At 36.9% G+C, this 6674-nt stretch overlaps 1 pseudogene; it reads right to left on the reverse strand.

Moving 5' to 3' along the window:
* Positions 1–2885: 2885 nt before the first annotated feature.
* LOC129737715 (60S ribosomal protein L7a-like) lies at positions 2886–6039 on the reverse strand (annotated as a pseudogene).
* Between the last annotated feature and the right edge of the window lie 635 nt (positions 6040–6674).

Below are 6674 nucleotides of genomic sequence, written 5' to 3' on the forward strand. Positions count from 1 at the left end.
CTCTCCAACCACGGTTTGAAAGTGGCTTACAAAAGTTCCAACACCCTAAAAGATTGTTTGGTTTCACTAAAGGATAAGGTGCCTCCGGAGGAAAGATCTGGTATCTACGAGATACCTTGCGAGGCCTGCCCGGCGGTCTATATTGGCCAAACAAGGCGCAAATTTAAAACACGGATAAAGGAGCATAAAAACGCCGTAGAAAACAACAGATCCAACGAATCCAGTGTAGCCGCCCATGCATCAGAATTCAACCATTCCATAGATTGGGAAAAGGTGAAATTCAAAAAATGTGTTCGAAAAGCGTCACATTTAAATGCCTGGGAATCGATGTACATCACGACTTCAGAGAGGCCTTTAATGAACGAGGATGACGCGCCTATCATTTCGCCGCTTTTCAACTTGGCAAACAAAAATGTATAAAAACCAACCCCTCTTCGACAAATACTACGTGATAGTATGATGCTGTGTTAGTGTTTTTCTTCTGCGGAATCAGTCGGACATCGTCCTGTAGATGGGCAACATCGAGCCCGAAACCGGTCGACAAAAAGGTAATTTTAGTTCCTTTTTTTCCGTTAGTAAGAACGTTAAGTGTCGTGTCCTGTAATACGTCGTGTGTTATTTGTGTAGAATACACGCTCATTTTTTAATAACCATTATCGTGTGTTTTTCAACCGTTTTATGGGTTTCTTTCAAAAACTGCGATAATTGTTATTTTTCAACCGGAATGAACTATTAAATTTTAACCATATTCCGAGTTTATAATGGATAACCAGAATAATGGTTAAATTTTCAATAACAAACGAATGCTTCGTAACGCCATTTGTTTGTTTTTTTTTTCAGTAAATTGAAAAGTTCCAGTTGACGGCTCCCCAAAATTGTTACACTCCATCCGAATACCGGAAGTTCTACGGATACTGGCAAAGAATGCTGAAAATGGTTTGCTTTGGCATCTTCCAAAGAGGTAAAAAGATTAAATTCTACATTACTTCAATTCAATTTACTTCCTTTGCTCCATCGTACATGTCATACAAATAGTTTTTGTTTTTTCAATTGCAGAAAGATAGTGGCTCACTGGAAATCGAAGAGACAGATCCTATGACTTCTAGCAATTCGTCCCAGCCAATGTAGAATAGTTGTGTAACATTATTGCCAGCATCCACCAGTGGGAATACCGGTAGAAGCAACCGGAACAAGTGCAATATGAAAAAAATCTGTTATCAAAGCACTAATAAAGGGACCACAGATTGAATTCTGTCATTTTACATTCATACCGGTTATTGTCTTTTTAATTTATTAAATTTTATGCCAATAAAATGAAAAAACTTTCAATTTCTGCTTATTTTCACTTTTTTTTATCATGCTTGAAAAATAACCATAATCCGAGTTCTCCACGAAATCTCATTTTATGAGTTTTCACTGAAAACTCATAAAACGACTTGATCCACAAAACTGCCATTATGGTTATTTTTCAAGCATTAATGGTTGAACATGGCCCAGCGTGTAAGCTATGAAATTAGAGATCAAATTTCAATTTCAAATGGTAAAACATAAATTTTAGTTGATTATACTATAGTACGCTTCAAATCATTAGCAGAAACTCGGAAAAAGAACACATTTTCACAATTTAATGTATTAAGCTGAGATAAGTAAATGGGTATTTGAATATGTTTTTTTGATAAGCACATTTACTCCAAATTTTTACAGGTTTTGATTCACTATGCTTCGGCACAGGGCGGGCGGCAACAAACGGCAGATTTCTAAAAAGTTTACGGTTTTACACTGAACCTCGAAAATACCCAAACTTGAGAACTTTCCCCGCCAACCCGAATGAAACTCCCTCCCTACAGGTTTGGCTATTGGTGGCATAGCACAAAGTTAAGTTCTTAAAGGAGAACTCATCCCCCAAAATCTGATACCACAATAAAATGGAAATCAAAATAAAAAAAATATCGCCAGGTACAGGAATCACACCCATACCTGCAATGGCTTTGCGAATACCATCTCAGGATGCTAACCGCTCGACCACCGGAGAGTTGTTGAGAGCGGCAGCTACATCATCGTATAAGTGAGACTTTCTGCGAATGAAGCGGGAATAAAAGTTATCCCCCAAAAAAAACAGTTCTTCGCTTTGAACTTACCCCCCAAACCTAAATCTGCCAGGATGGAGGTAACAGAATCTGCTGCGCTTACAACAAAAACCCCCCAAAAAAACAGATCTTCGCTTGAAGGACAAGTTTGGCTTATTGGCAAGCTGTGATTTTTTCACAAACTTAAGTTGTCAATCTTGAACTTAAGTTTGGCAGGTGGCAGTTCTCAAGTTTGGGTATTTTCGATTTTCAGTGTAGCCCAAAGAAAAATAACATCTAGATTGGTGTTAGTAATTTCCACCTATTTCCTCCAGCAAACAAAAAAAGTTTTCTGACAATTTCTTTTCATTCAGAGCTGCAAAAAGGTAAAAGTAGGTTATTAATGTCTTCGCATTGAGTTTTCCGTTAAATGTATATTTTTTTTTTCCAATTTCAGAAACCCTAACTAGAAACGAAGATGACGAAAACTAAAATAGTTTTGGGATACATGAACCAGCGAAGGACAGGTCATTCACGGGATATTTTTTTCCTATTTACTAGCAGCCAAAATGTTGCAATTGTGTACCATATATTGTCGCTGAATCCCCAAACCGGAGTTATCGTCAATGAGCGCTGGCGACATTTACTGGCGACACTCACTGGCGACAAGTTATTATCAGGACGTGTACAACTTCGGGTGTGTTCTTATATTAAAGATTTTTTGTTTCAAAGGAAAGTGCTGCAAAAACAAAGGATTTTTTCCTTTGGTTTTGGTATAAATAAAAAATCCTTTGGTTCAAATGCATTTTCCTCTGTTTCAGAGATTTTTTCTTTTGAAAAATCTTAGATTGAAAATATTAATGCTTTGATACAAAAACCAGCTCATTTGATTTAAAGTTATTATATTTGCTCAAAGGTAATTTAGGTATAGATTTAAAAGCATTTATTCATTGAACCATTTTCCATTTATTCCAATTGGAAGATTTTTACTCTGTTGTTTCGAAGTTCCTATTAGGAGTTTGAATAATAAAAAATACAATTTTAGTTCTTAAATTCTATTTTATTCACAAACTCATAAAACACTGGTTCACTATAACCGCAGACACCATATACCCAGACTGACCACTGAAGGCTGATTTTGGCGCGTTTTCCGCAGCGCTATCTACGGGTTATCGTGAAACTAACGGCCACTTACACAAAAGGATTTTTTTTACACAAACATAACTATTATTGTGTATTTATTGAAACGCTATTAATATATCACGCACACATTTGCATTGTGCTATTTGTTTTTTTTTTAATCTAGAGATGAACACGGTTGTTTTTGATTACCTACTTTTGATTAAAAAAAAAAAACACGGTATGGTTAAAAAACCACTAAAAACCATTTTCGAATTAGAGCGCATTAACTGAATGTGGTTAAAATTCAACCATAAAGCTTATAAAAAATATATCGACTTCAACAGCATTTGTAATTTGACATTTATTTACTTTAGCGCAGCCTTTAGGTTTCAATTAACTATTAGTTCAGGTTACGGAAATCTAGAATGGTTTACGATCTTAACAAAACGTTACAATTACTTTCATAATTTATGTTACATTGGTGGTATGTTTGACATTAGGAAACTCACTCAGAACGATGTGTGAAGAAACTCATATCTCAAACACACCACAGTACATATCCTGCAACACTGTGTTCCTGCTGTTTTCAGTCCCTGGTTGACTTACTAGTCGATGATTTAATCAAACCAATTTTATTTTTGAGCGAATGAAAACTTGAGATTTTTCGCTCCACTTCCTTATTGAGTTGTGGTTGAAAAACAACCATTTTCTGACAACTCCAGTGTGGTCATGGTTGAAAACCACACACTGTGAATTCACAAGAAGAAACCATGAGATCAAAAAATGAATTAAGCCTTATTGCGTTGTGGTTGAAAAACAACCATTTTCTGACAACTCCATTGTGGTCCAGGTTGAAAACCACACACTGTAAATTCACAAGAAGAATCCATGAGATCAAAAAATGAATTAAGCCTTAGGCCGATGACATAGTGAGTGCGATGCGATGCGAATTGGCGGAAAATTTACGGACGCAGCCTATGCGAACTCGAGCGGCGGAACAAATTGACATCTGCTTCGCCGCGTTGAGTATGTCAGGTTTAAGCGATTCACATACATTTTCATCAAATGTGGTTCACCGCATTGAATCGCATTCACCGCATCGCATCGCATCGTATTCACTATGTCATCGGCCTTATTGCGTTGTGGTTGAAAAACAACCATTTTCTGACAACTCCAGTGTGGTCATGGTTGAAAACCACACACTGTGAATTCACAAGAAGAATCCATGAGATCAAAAATGAATGAATGAAAAAATATCAACCAACATCGAGAATTGTAACACCAGGAGAAAAAATAGTATCCTATTTCCAGCAAGTTTGTAGCATTTTCGATAGACACTTTGAATGTCTACTAAGGCTTGATACCGTTGGGGTGAAAGAAGAGTTGATGGATATCATCCAAATTGATTTTGGCTTCTCGTCAATGCAGGTTGATGAATATAACCCAGATAATGTCGAAACATTGATTCTAGACGTTATTTGTGAGGAATGCGCGCTACTTATAACAAATAAGTATCTTAACATGCTTATGTCCTGTATGTTGGGGCAACTCAATGCCGGTTTCAAACATCAGAGTGATGTTAGAAAAGCCTTGAAGAAGAAACAGAAGGAGAAAAGGCTAAATATAATAGCTTTTTCTAGAAAGCTTTGAAGTCCGTAAGAAGAAATTGAATTTCTAAAGAAAGTCCGAAGTCAACAACCTGGAACGACGGTACGAGTTCTTAATCTGTTATATTCATCAGTGCATTCAATACTCATACAAATGATCTTTTATTGCAGGCAGAAGAGCTACAAGTCACCCAAAACATTAAAAACTGTTCACTTTTAACCGTATCCCATTTTCAATTCAAATCTGGATATTGCTTAAACTGAATAAAAATACCTTTGCAGTAACAGTATTCTTATTTGAAAGTTGGAAACCTACCACCATAAACGACGTAACTGTTTCTTTCCTGAACACTTTCTTCAATTATTACATTAACCCATTTCATGTCCACAAAAATTTCGCGAAAACGGTGGCTGGTTCATGAGAAAGACCTTTTTTCGTCGTATCAATATAAATGACCGTCTCTTTAACTTAACCCATTTCATTCCAATGTACAATAACGTTAATATCACAAAAAAGTGAATAGGTGATATGGTCGGTTTCTTAAATAAAATTTGACACATACAATCGATTGCCCGTCCCTCAAAACTCCTGTGTGCAAATTATCATTTCAATCCAATGTACCATATCGTCAATATTACTTCATTACATTACATTACAACATCGAGAGAATATCGGCACGAGTCCTTACACAAGATTTACAACAGCTATCGGTTAGGGCTGAGGATACCTACGACGTACACCGTTTTCGGGGTAAGTTCCCGAGCCTGAGCCTATCCAGCTTGGCGATGCAGGCCATACTCTTCGGCCCGAGCAGACCACCTACCCAGTGCTTGCGGATCTCCTCGTAGAGATCGTTGATATTGGTATAGATGGTTTAAACCAGCTTGGACAGATTGGCACGGTCGGAGTTGTCCACTTGGGTCAGAGCAACACAGGTGCAGATCTTGATGGAACACCAACGTTCCCAGTCGGAACTTGTCCTTGATGATGCAGAACTGAATACCCATCTTTCGGCACAGAGCCGGTCAGCATCGTGAACGATCATCACCAGCTGAGCCTTCTTCTGCTCGACTAGTTTGACGACGGTGTTGGCGCCCTGCCGCAGGCGGTTGGTTTTTTTTGTCGGAGGTTCCTCCTTGCCAGCGGCCTTGGCCTCAGCCTTATCCTTCAATCGTTGGATCTTAGCGATCGAGTTTTCCGGCCGGTATACTTCTCGAAGATAAACAACACTGACAAAGTGTTTTACCCGTTTTCATTATTTTTGTTGGACAAATTTCGAACCATTTATTGAATATCGCACGTGTAATCGATGCTATCAATGGGTATAAAAAAACAAACGTGAGTTCGTCACATCAAAATCAAAACATAAAACGAATTCACTCACACAGACATACGCTATTTGACATTTCATGCAACGACAAGAAAATAAAAATCATCTTCGTTTGCATCAAGAGAGTAATGTTCTTTTACCATTCAAAATTCGTTTCGGCTGTGTGGAAAAGTATTGAATTCGATAAATAATACAGTGAAATTATTGCTTATTCACATGAAATAAACTTCATTCAAAATTATAATTTTTTGAAGAATGGATTCATTTTGTATACTAATTACTTAAAGACTATGATTTAAACATAACTTTGAATTAAAACATTTGGTTAAATTTCAACCGTGAAAGTTTTTTAGAAACAAGGAGAAATGGATTTGAAACAGACATTTTTAAATGTCTCAAATTCAGTGGATATTTGACCTTGTTTTCCAAAAATTTCTTAGAGAAAAAGTTGAACGGAAAAAGATGGAAAAATTGTCTAAAAAAATTAGGCTTTTTAGGCTAATTTTCCCCTAGTCCCGAATAAGGCTAAAAAAGTTTCTGAGGTTATA

This window comes from Uranotaenia lowii, chromosome 1, assembly GCF_029784155.1.
Source record: "Uranotaenia lowii strain MFRU-FL chromosome 1, ASM2978415v1, whole genome shotgun sequence".
NCBI lineage: Eukaryota > Metazoa > Arthropoda > Insecta > Diptera > Culicidae > Uranotaenia > Uranotaenia lowii.